Genomic DNA, 13,211 nt, shown 5'->3' with positions numbered 1-13,211 from the left:
GCTTTATTAGTTTTATTTAAAAAAAAAAAAAAAAAAAGTAAATAATTTAAAAGCTACACAATATTTTATGCGGTCCTGACACAATCTTCTTTACACGTTTCTACACTTTCCTAAACTTCCTTACACTTTTCTAAATCTGCTTTGTGATCAGGTTTACAGTATCTGAGTCCACTTTCAATCCAAAACAAGGCTATGATTACCTTTAATGCCCTGCATAAGAGGTCAAGTTAAAGGTTAAATTAACCTTGATAACAAAGATAATAATCAGCCTTTCATAGATGATAACCTTATTCATTAAACAGGTACATGATAAACAAAGGAAAGCCACTACCGTTTATTCTTTTATTGTTGTGTAGAAAGATAAGCAGTTTCTGTAAATATTAACATGTATGCTATAGCTTTCATTCCTTTCCATGAAAGATAAAAAAACACTTTAAAGAAATGACAAATGTCCATTGTGGGTAAAGAAATGACAAATGTCCATTGTGGGTAATATGAAAAAACAAAACAAAAAACAGACGATATTGCACATTTGACAGTAAAGCACTAGGCTTGAGTTGGGAAGCTTACAAAATGTATTTTATTAACAACAGTAACATCGGCAAAATCTAATTTTTATGTAGAAAAAGTATATATTGTACTATTATTAAATGTACCATTATTCTTCTATAGTCTTCAGTGATTAAGTGTGATTTAGTAACAAATTGAAGATAAGTTTGTTTTTCAAAGCACTTTGTGACTTTCCTTACTCCATACACAAAAAAAAAGAGCAAACCGCTGACAAAATCAGATTTCTTGATGATTTGATATTTTATAATGGTAATTTTATAATTATTTTAGAGTTTTAAAATAAGGAAAAAGTATAAATGAATGACTAAGCCAATAAGTGCTCCTCTGCTGCCATCTACATGTTATAATGGTGATTTGATGTATTTTTTAAATTTTACATAAGTGTTATATTTTGGTCATCCCATTGAAAATAACATTCAAATTGGATAATTTTGGAGCTTTAAAGTGCTGGAAACAGTTGTGTGAAATGCTTGTAAGTCTTTGAAAATTGCTTGAATTTCTCTCTCAAAAGGCTGTACAAACCCTGAAATGAATAATGTAATAACATTCGACTATTTCTGCCACAACACCATGGTTCGCGTTACTGCTTCTGGTTTTCTGCGTCAGTGCTGTTTGATCTGTTTATAACAGAGATTTCTGCAGAATTTGAATGCATCTAACTAGATCTCGCAGCATCTTTATTCATTCTGCGGCGAATTCAAATGCCTCTCACTGAATCTCGCAGCGCTGTGCTGTAACAGTGTTGCTAAATCAACTTTGGTTTCCGAGTAAAGCTGTTCTGAGCTCGGCCTAGTTTGTTTGCGTTGCGATCCGAGCTGATAAATGGTCTGCGTTGCGCAGCTCAAACGAGTAGCAGGATTTTGTTATGCTTTTGTTTCGTTTGCCATTTGATGTTTCTCATATGTAACGGAAATGGCAATGCGAGTTGAACAACGCGGTGGTCGCGCCAGTGCGACTGTGCACAAAATTTACTTGCACCGGCAGAATAAATGGTCACATTTGGTCGCAGTCTGGAGCCCTGAGGGTTATTTCATATATGTTAGTTACATGTGCAGCAGCAGTATTTCTTACATGCTCACAGCAGCATGTTGTGGATGTTAGCAGATCTATTCCGCCAAACACATTAATATTCTCATGTACATTACCATGCCAATCCCTCAGAGAGTTGTCATGACAGAAAATATATATACACATACACTCACATATTCAAGACTGCTAAATGTAATCATACTGTACATTCGAATGCTGTGATGCCTAAATTAATTGAGTGATGTTTAATTTTCAGAATTACTTTGGTAAGTTTTTGATATGTTTTGTGTTTGTTTCAAATTAAGCAAAATTAATTAATTAATTTTTTTAAATTAGATTTTAATTGCCGGATTTTCAATGTGGTCTCCGACTTTTGTACTCTACACTACACTACTGTTCAAATGTTGGGAATTAGTTGAATTGGTTGATTTGTAAATTGATTGTAAAATATTATTACTAATTAACATAATTTTTATACTTAAATATATTTTAAAATGTAATGAAAAAATTAAAAAACACCTTACTGACCCAAACGTTTGAACGGTAGTGTCATTGACCTGTCTGCTCAAACAGACGTCAACAAGCATCCAAAAATGAGACCATGTGGCAGCATACATATTCACAAGATCAAAGACAGCATTTTACCAACCCTGTTTTTTGAGGTTTTTATAATCTGATTAATTAGCAAAGTGAAATTCCCTTTAACAGAATGTACAAACCACCCAATGACTACCATCAAGACAATACTGATAAACTTACATAAAATATTAATTCTCAGGCAAGTGAAACAATACTCCGATCAGTCTGTTTGTACAAAATACATTTAAATACATCCTGGCTGCTACAGTAGATGCATAAACAAACCAGACGAGAGCTGAAATATTTGCAGGAGTTTACTGTCAGTCTGCACTGATCTCGAGGAATTTGTTGCAGTGCTGCGGAGAGTCAAACACCTCTTTCATCCTTTAACAGGGGTCAAACCAACATAAAGTTCAGGCCAGCAGGCAACAAACACAGCCCGGAGAAAACAATTAACCCTTTTACAACTAGTCGGTATTACATAGTTGTACTTTATTTGCCATAATAGGTTGTCAATCAGGAGAAATATCTTTGGGCTGTCAACAGGACAATCCACAAGCTGCTTTCAAGAGCCTGAAGTGTAAAAAGAAAAAAACACCCTGCTAAACATGAAAACGCTTATGTGACTAACAGTTTATTCTAAGCAAACAGAACATACAGAGGACTTATTGTTCCTATAATGCACACACAGACGATTTGGCCTGGCAGTTATTCTTCAGTTAAATGTCAGTCAGTCTTGAGGCAATCGCTGCCAACAATGCCGCCACTCAGGTCAGGTGACTGCAGCTACACGTGACGCATGTGAAGCTGGCATCGACCCACCAGCTGTTGAATAACAGCATGAAATCGGAGAATGTCACACTCATCCTCACAAAGCCATGAAAATCCTGTCTTCCCAGATTCAATGCTAAGGGTACACGTTGTTTTCTAGTAAGGGGTCACTGACAAATAGGTCAGCTGTTTCATCTGGCTCAGGGGGGCAATTGAGGATTGGAGAGAGTGATCGGATCTGAATATTTAAATAACGATTCACAGCGCTTGTGTTTACCAGAATTGCTGTCCTTTTGATTACCAATGCCTCCCTATGGGATCTGAAATATTGTAATTGCTCCATTTGTGAGCTTGTTTAGAAGGTAATTACCCTGCGATGCTAAGACATGTGAATCCTACTTATGCATAATTTATCATGTCGAGGGATAGAAAGATATGGTAATTTAAACTGCTTTCCCTGTCAAGACTTGCGAACCATGTGCTATGGATTTTTTCAATAAAAGTTGTTGTGTGGGTGGTTTGAAAGGGCAAGCTATGACAATTCTGTGATCTCATAACATTCACAGCAATTAAGCAGTGTTTACGAAACACTTTGACATCAACATTGGCAATGAGTAAATCAAACCACAATATTCAAATGACCCAGATGAATCAACAGCCTAAATACAGGGAAGTTATCAGATGATCAGGACAACTATCGTACGTAACATTCAAATTTTATACAGACATGGTAAAAGTAAATGAAGCTATATTCAATCAACTACTTAACATTTTTCCAATGCAGCCAGTATTATTTTTTTTTCCAAGGATGCATTAAATTGAACAAAAGTGACAGCAAATGCTAGATTTTTTTTTTCAAATAAATGCTTTCTTTTAAAATTTCTATTGATTATTACAGTTTCCACTAAAATATTAAGCAGCACAACGGTTTTCAACATTGAAGATAATAAACGTTTTTTGAGCACTAAATCAACATATTAGAATAATTTCTGAAGGATCATGTGACACTGAATGGCTGCTGAAAATTCAGCTTTGCCATCACAGTAGGACTGGGCGATATGGCCAAAAATATTATCACAAATGTTTTTATTTTTCATCTGATATCAATATTTATCACGATATTAGTTTACCATTAATGGGGAAGGAAAGACTTTCCACATGTTTGTTAGACCATGAGAATAAATGTAAACATAACGCTGTTCATTCAAAATTAAACTCCACAGAGTAAGATACCTTTTAATTTCGGGCCCCATGAAATCCTTTATTTATTTATTTGTTTATTTAAATACCTTTATTCCATTTTATTTTTTCTGGATTCTGTGTTTTATGATTTAATACTGATTTTTCATTGATTTTATTCAAATGGTTTCTAATAAAATTAATTAAAACATTTACAGTTTGATCACTTTTGAAATGTAATCAAAATCAATTAATTTACAACAAAAATGTTTATTGTCAAGCAAGATGCTGCATAACAGAACTATATAAATTAATGAAAAAATTACCTTGGTTGTATGTTACTATTATTACTTTGAGAATTATATTTTAGTATACTATAGTAATATTTTTCCGTCATAATTTCTTCAAGTTAAACCAGACTTTTATTTTGATGATTTTTTCTCAAATGAAACTTGGTGAAGTGACTTGGGAGTGCAGGTCTGGAAAATATAGTTTACGTCCTCATATATTGAGACGCAGAATCTGAAATCATCGTGACGAAACCGTGCCATTCATTTACACAGAGACACAGAGAACACGAAGACTGATTAGCAGCATGCACTGACTGGCTGCTGTCGTGTGTATTTCTGGTGTGACAAACTTAATTAAATTAGATTAATCCATATAGAGTAAAAATGTCCAGAGCTTATCATAGTTACTGACATAAATTTGATTGTGGTCTCAATATGATACTGTTTTATCACCCAAACCTATATCACAGGAATACATTACATTTTTAAATTTTAAATATTATTTCACGATATTATTGTTTTTACTGTACTTTAGATAATAAATGCAGCCTTGGTTACCATAAAAGAGCTCTTTAAAAAAAAAAAAAAATTTTTACTGTACTTTAGATAATAAATGCAGCCTTGGTTACCATAAAAAAGATCTTTAAAAAAAAAAAAAAAAAAACTTGCAGCTACCCCAAACTTTTGTACGGTATATAATATGCATTGATTTTTACTAAATGACTTTAAGAACATAAATTACCTTACATAAACCCTATGTGATCAATATCGGTGAGACAGGAAACATACAAAGGGATGCTGTAGTGCTACATAAAAAAAGCAAAAGTGAGTGGTAACAGGGCCATTTCAACCTCTAGCATAAAATAAGAGCCCCAGTGAGCACATGAATGAATGAACGCATATCACGTGTTCATGCCCATCAAGCATGAATGAATACTGCAGATTTGGCATTCTTCAGAATGATTGCACAAACACAGAATCCAAACCAGCTCTGAGGTCGCCCGAGTAGCTTTGGAGGTGTGCCAGGCCAGGTCCATGTGGGTGAGGTAAAACAAGAGAAAGTTCTACCATGTATGAATAAGAGAACTTGCTTACCCCGAGACACAGACATGAATACTGATTATGCAGATGCTGCACTGCAAACACAGATCACTATCAGCTGCTGCTGATGGCAGAGGTTTTACTGCCGCAGCTGCACGCATAGCCGGGGGAAAACGCTCAGAGGCCCCTCAGAGCGACAGGGCTGCAACAGCCTCTCTAGGACATTTAATTCCCCCGTCTCACAAGGGCAAGAGGCATGCTGTTGAAAAAAATGTGTATCTCAGAAAAAGAAAAAAAACAGGGACAGGCAGGAACTAGCTGTACAATATGAACAAATTTCACTTTTCAGAACCATACAATAAAAAAAGAGAGAAGGCGAAAAAGAATCCTGAGAAGAATCAAGAAACATACTAAGAATAGCTCAGGGTTTGAGGTGAATTCAGTGGGTTGTCTTGTGCTATGGAAGAACAGCATGTAAAGAAGAGGTTGCTGGTGGCAATGAGAGAAACAGGAGGAATGGGTCAGATTGATGAGGAAAAACTTCAAGCTGTTCCAAAGCTTCAGTGACGGCCACTGGAGACACAAAAACCCAGGAAGACTTGCTATGGCAGGAAGGAAGTGTTCCAAGAAACTAATAAAAACCATTTTTAGTTAAAATTCTAACTGTTAAAAAGACCTGAGGATCTAAGATAAAGTAGACAGTAACAAACTGATCTGAAACAACAATGCCACACTGCTCAACATTATTCATTTGCTAATTAAACACTTCTTGTTGTTATAGCACTGACAGATTTGATCTGGATGATATATTCCATGACACAATGGAGACTGAATGCAAAATGCTGATTGGACAAGCATATGTCTACAGTTTCTTATGGAAAGATCAGCGGCAAATATGCTCCATGTATTGTAAACATGCCTTGTTTGCTTTGACTAACCATCACTTTGGTTTAGTGTAACAATGACCTAATGTTTAAAAATGGTGTTTGTTCACACACAGGTCAAAAACCACGAGGTAAAACCGCAAGGCAACAACGATTGTTTGACGAGGATTATACCAGGTAAATCCCTCCAGACCATTATATGGAAGTCACAGTGAAATTAACAATGCACTTGTGCTGTCTATTTTTTCCAAGTGAAAGTCAATAAAGTTGAACACAGTGACACATGAGACTGGGCTCACCTGGACTGGCCTCAGGCACACCCTTATGTTTCTCTGTAACACTTTTACACCCCGTCAGATTAAACCTGTAATCACACATTATAACATCCCTCTCGTAGATAAAACACACTGTCTGTTCATTGATAAAACTTCACACTAGTGAGGGCCGCTGAGGCTAGCACACCATCCGTGTAAGCCATTTAACAGTAGTGAAATTTGTTGAAGGGAGGTGAGGGTACTACACTCTTAATAGATATTTAATAATAAGTACTTTTAGTATGGAGTCTTAATCCAGATTAGGTCATAAAAGCCACAATAATAATAATAATAAAAAATTAATTAATATATTTAACGTTATAAATAGAAATATAAAATAAGAATAGTTTCTTATTATATTGTCATTTTATTATTTCTATAAATAGTTATATTAATGCTATATTTATTGTTATTATTATCATCAAAATGCATTTGATATATGAAAAGGGAAAATACGGTTACTGCAGCACAACTGGAATTGAGAAAATTAGCTTTGGGGGTGAAAAAAAAGGTAGTTTTGATTTGAAGTTTGATCAATTACCACGTTTTCTCAGAATTGAAGCATAATTGATTCAAGCCTATCAGTCACAGGACAGATCATAGTTTAAAGGGATAGTTCACCCAAAAATTAAAATCCTGTTATCATTTACTCGCCTTCAAGTTGTTTCAACCTTGTATGAGTTTATTTCTTCTGTTGAACACAAAAGAAGATATTTTGAAAATAAATAAATAAAATAAAATACAATGGAAGTCAATAAGGACGTCAATTGATTGGTTACCCATATTCTTTAAAATATCTTATTTTTTAGTTAAAAAAAAAAAAAAAACTCATACAGGTTTAAAATTAACTGAGGGTGAATAAATTATGACAGAATTTTCACTTTTGGGTGAACTATCCCTTTAAGAATCCCTATTTGAGTCAATGTGACAAAATGTGTCGTTACTGCATTTTACTTTTGTAACAAGTTTACAAGTTTATGAAGGATGATCACTTAAATTCTGCTATAACCTTTCTGAGTATATGGTCATAACATCTTGAGCTATATAAGGACATGACCAGGGCCAGATGGAGCCTGTCACAATCCAAAGTCTGGTGACCTGATCCTTGCATAAGGCATTACAGCACTTTTACGTGTGACTTTATTTCCCCATGTTGGATGCCATGTTGGGAGGAACACCTGCTGTGTCATGTCGATCCAGCATCGCTGCCATAATTCCATTTTGGGACTGGGTGAAAATCTATAGCCAGCTTCCAGCGATGATGTACCCAAGAAGCGCAACAACCACACGTCACACAAGTTAGCACACAGAGCTCACATGACGTCCCATGTCCATCAGCTGGAATCGCAGTCAGGGCAGAGCAGCTGATTACCACAGAGTTAAATCAGAGTCATCTGATCAAAAACAAATCTCTAACAGCAACGCCCAATTCATTTTAGGTTCATTTCCGTTCTATCTGCGGTTTGGCTTTCACTCGGTGCGAGATACATAAACGTATTATGTACTATTAAACAATATGAGTGTGATTCAGTTAACGAGTAATCACACTTAAATAACCAGGTTAAATATGAAAGTCAACAGCTACAATAGCTCTGAAAAGACTTTGAAAAAACAATGCTGTTGTATAATCAACCACTTGTCTCACATCATTATCTAAATGCATGGACAGCAGCTCTAATATTTGCTGTAGTAATATACAGCATATTTATAAATATTGATTACAATGTCTAACAAATGGGCAAGATCCAAACAATTCTTTGAATGGGCGCATGAATTCAGGTGAAGTCCCAGTTCAATTTTCTTTATACCTAATGTGAAGAAAATCAACACAATAGGTGGGTTGATGATGGAAATGGGGAAAAAAGTGAAGTAATGATTGTCTGGGTTTTTTGTTTCAATCTATTTTAGTCTCGTAGTAAGGTCTGGTTTCTCTTTCCGCTGAGAGAACTCGGATCAGGTGGCATACTCCCTGTGGTAAGAGAAGCACGTGTGGTTGGAAATTACTGTGCTGTATTCAAATGCTGCAGAGGTGTGTATTACATTCTTGGCCATGGCCCACTGTAGGGGAGGGTCCCCATACATTTTCAGGAAGGAGTGAGTAATACCACTGCAATCGTCAGCATAAACCCCACTTATATGGTCATTCAAGTGAAGAAAAACAACAGAAAAACATGACTGACAAACCATAAAACCCGAGAAGGGCTTTAGGACAAATTGATGGTGAGCTTTAGCAAACAGTTCACTCAAATGTAACTAATACGTTTATATGATATCACACTGGGAAGAAAGTATGCACTTGATCACCTGATCACCTGTTTGTAACCTATTAACAGCACATCCTGCCCAAGATCTACTCCTGTATATCAAGGGTTTGCATGTACTGTAGTAATATATTTTGTTGCTAAAGTAGCTTTAAATAAATAAATTAATAATAATAATAATAATAATAATAATAATAAAACATATCTTGTATTCTTTGTTTTAGTATTATAATTCAAGATTTGGAGCCTCAGTAGATTCAATGTAGCAGTTGGTCCAAAGTCATTTACCTCAATGAGTGTTTTTTGACCACTAGGACCACCAAATTAAGTTTTAAAAATAATGATTATTTCCAAACGGGTTTCCCCCCCTCCCCAAGAAAATAATGCCATTTGTTAAGACAGAAACTGACTGATCAAACAAACAGCAATGTGTTTAAAAGTTTCATATATATTAGTGGGCCTTGCTCAATAATTCGTATTTTGGACTAATTTACAACACATGCGTATGTACATTAATTTGTTCTTAACATTATATATATATATTTTAGTTTGAAAGCTATTCAAAGTACAAGTTGTACAAGTTTTTATGCAAATTTCAGACACAAATTTGTGCGTATGCATGGTTAATGAATGAGACCCATTGTCTTTTAGTTATCAATTCATCTAAACTAGGCATAGCAGAAAGTAGTTTAACTGAAATTTAAAATGACGCACCCCACGTAAACTCGATTTCAGACAGGTTATAAACCATTGCTGGAGGAACATGAGCCTCAGTGGAATCCGCAGAAGAAACTTTCACTTGCGTTCCATTAGATAAGCAAGCTTGCATTCTGTTTAGGCGGTAACCTCTAACACCACTGACGTCTCCTTTGAGATTGTGACATACATTTAAAGGTAAGAGTCCCACCATGTTTAAAGGAGCAGAAACCAGAAAAGAGGAACCAGATAAAAGCTAAAATCCCCTGATGTGTCAAACGGGCGGATAGGAACATTGAGAAGCTGCACACATTTGCCTACAGCTGACAGATCATTTCTGTTGCCTATGCAACAATTATTTAGTTTTCCAATTCAATTTTTGAGAAAAAAATCTGGAACTAATTTAGAATTCACTCTTGAATCAAGGTTGCTGAGGTTACTAGTGACATGCAAATCAGATCTGGTTTCTCCAACCACATTACATATTACTAACCACCTTACACTTTTTCCATCCAATGTCTCCAACAGAGCTCAAAATGAGGAACAAACCAAACAATGGGTCACAGTCTCCCTGAAATGTTTTAAATAACAAACTAGGATTTCATGAATAATGTTTAATCACTGCAGAGGCTAGACAGGAGAAGGGAAGAGTGTAAATGAAAAGAGGATGTCCCCATAATAAAACACTCAAATATTAAAATATATCTCAGGTTCCTTCTGGTTGTCATCAATATTACAACAGTTAGTTCTGGAATTCAATCAAGGGGAGAGACAAGGGTTTTCAAAATATTTAGTATATAACAGCATTGTGACATTTCACTGGTAATAAGATAATATTCAAAATTTGGGGTCAGTATGATTTTTTTTTTAATTTGGAAAAAAAGTCTCTTGCTCACAAAACCTGCATTGATTCGCTCAACAACATAGTAAAATTAGCTGCATATCATAACAGCAATGTCACATTTAACTGGTAATAAGATACAATTTAATATTCAAAATTTGGGGTCAGTATGACTTTTTTTTTTTTTTTTGCTCACAAAAGCTGGAATTACCCCAGTCAAAAACAGTTGTGCTACTTAATTTTAAGGAAACCATGATATTTATTTTTCAAGATTCTTTGATGAAGGTCAAAAGAACAGCATTTATTTGAAACAGAAATAACGTTTTCCTGTCACATTAATACATCCTTGCTGTATAAAAGTATTGATTTCTTAAATAGGCTAAATAAATACTACTGGCCCTAAACTTTTGTACAGTTGTTAATGAACTGGCCAATTTGAAAGTTACTAGAAATTAACTTCTCTGTGTGCTAAAATAAGATGCAAACATTTAGTGAAGTTAGTTAAGAATCTATTCCTAAATATACAGTAAAGTAAATGTAACTCTTTGTATCTTCACCGACAGCCAAAAGACACAGCCTAAGTCGGTCTCCTAAGAAATTTCTGTCCAGCCCAGGCTAGACCAGCCAATTCAGATGTACAGTATCTCACAGAAGTGAGTACACCCCTGTACTCACTTTTGTGGCCAGCGGTTTAGACATTAATGGCTGTGTGTTGAGTTATTTTGAGGGGACAGCAAATTTACACTGTTATACAAGCTGTACAATCACTACTTTACATTGTAGCAAAGTGTCATTTCTTCAGTGTTATCACATGAAAAGATATAATAAAATATTTACAAAAATGTGAGGGGTGTACTCACTTCTGTGAGATACTGTATATGTAGTATGCCTTTCGGCTTAAAGAAAAGGCCCCATTGAAACATGCACATAGACCAGCAACTAAACATTCAAAGACTCTTCACTTCCAAGAGAAAACCAGACCACAGGTTTACTGACGGAGATAATACTACTCTTTTATTCACACAACAATATATCCCAATACATGGTCACCATCTTGGAAGAAAAATGTCCTGTTTTACATGCATTTACATATGAAAGGCACACACAATCCTTTCTATTCCAAGTTTCAATTCCTTACATAACAGCAACATGTCCTTTTTCCGGCCCCATCACATCAGACAATGGGATGTAACAGTAAAATGATAGAAGGGGAAGTATTAACCAGCCAAAACAAGTGAATCAGCGGAAACCCGCAATGCCAATCTCATTGAGCACACGTGAGTCAGGGTGAGGAGTCCTGTTGCTTCAGGAAAATATGAACACGGTACATTGTTATGGAAGAATTATGAAAACAATGCGCTCTCTATCCATATCAGGCAGGTGGTCAAGTGGTGGTGGTAGAGGACTGTGTGAATTCTGCCAGTTCAGTTCTTTAATTAACAAACCATAATCTATATATGTGTGTTTGAGGGTGGTGCAGGGACAGTCTAGTTAATATTTCCCTTCCAAGTAATTGTGAGCCAGAAAAACATGTGTTTGGCATTAGCATGCATTTTATTGGTAGTTCTCACTACTACTTGATGTGTCGAAGATAGTCTTCATTCATAAAGTCTATAACATCGATGTTAACAGATGTATGCTGTGAGAAAGAATTGGAGGACAGGTCATTCATTGTACCGTTGTGATCCTGGTTCAACTCTACACTGTTCACAAGAGAACACAAAATGAAAACCGCAAACCATTTTTGATGAACCTGTAAACTAGAAACAGTTGATATGAAAATCAGTAGTAGTATATTAATATGAGAAGTCAGTATACGAGGAGATTTGCATTGCAAATGTTAACGTCCAAAGCATTATTCTGACTATTTAAACTATGATAAGACCTGCAGAAACTTGAACGCCGGTATTTCCAGGCTTTCTGGGAATGCATGGGGGAAAGCAAATGATATTCATTTTAATACTACAACTGATATGCTCATGAAGCAGAAACGTTGGCAGAAGGTCAAGGATTAAAGTCCCCGTAAATTTTTTTGGGTGTTAGTATCAATATGTTAGTCTTAAAGGTGACATGTCATGAAAATCTGACTTTTCCAGGTTTAAAGTGCTATAACCGGGTCCCCAGTGCATAAACCAACCAAGGAAATGTGAAAAAGATTAACCTAGTAACTTTGTTTTGGTAAGACTTTTTCACAAGCGTCTGAAAAAACAAGCGCGTCTGATTTCGCTCCCCTTGTGACGTTGCAAAGGGATCTCATTATAATATTACTGCCCCTTAATCTGTAAGTTTCCACCCACGGAGCCGTCATTTTGATTTCGCAAGCAACAACGGTGTACCAGCTCTAATGCCATGGCAAAAGTTTTGCACAGACGAGCACAGAACACTATTTAGAGCCCCAGCCTCAGAGGAGACAAGAGAGCAGTGGATTTATTGATTTATTTACTGTATATTGCTGCTGCCACACAGATCTAATATAAACATGCGATTTCTTTCCCAGCTGTTTACCTTCACAGACATAACAGACTGTTTTTGTAACGTGTGTTTTTAACGTAAACTTGTGTGTGAATGAGAACTTAGTTTAGTACTCACATACCATGTGACAGCCGCTTTCTGTATGTGTGCTTCGGATGTGTGCAATCAGAAAACCGTATATCAGAAGTTTAAACTAATATGGTTTAAAAGGCATGATTTTAGCATGATACACATGATAATAAGAACCAAAACAGATGTTTTTAGCAGGTACGAGCTGTAATGGC

At 35.7% G+C, this 13,211-nt stretch overlaps 1 long non-coding RNA gene across 1 annotated transcript in view; it reads right to left on the bottom strand.

Annotated features, from left to right (window-relative positions):
• LOC107657431 (uncharacterized) overlaps window positions 1-13,211 on the bottom strand; it is a 51,085-nt gene that overhangs the window by 13,990 nt on the left and 23,884 nt on the right. The window lies entirely within an intron of this gene.

This window comes from Sinocyclocheilus anshuiensis, unplaced genomic scaffold (genome assembly GCF_001515605.1).
Source record: "Sinocyclocheilus anshuiensis isolate Anshui unplaced genomic scaffold, SAMN03320099.WGS_v1.1 scaffold155, whole genome shotgun sequence".
Taxonomy (NCBI): domain Eukaryota; kingdom Metazoa; phylum Chordata; class Actinopteri; order Cypriniformes; family Cyprinidae; genus Sinocyclocheilus; species Sinocyclocheilus anshuiensis.
The sequence above is the reverse complement of the archived record's forward strand: the minus strand, read 5'-3'. Positions and strand labels throughout refer to the sequence as shown.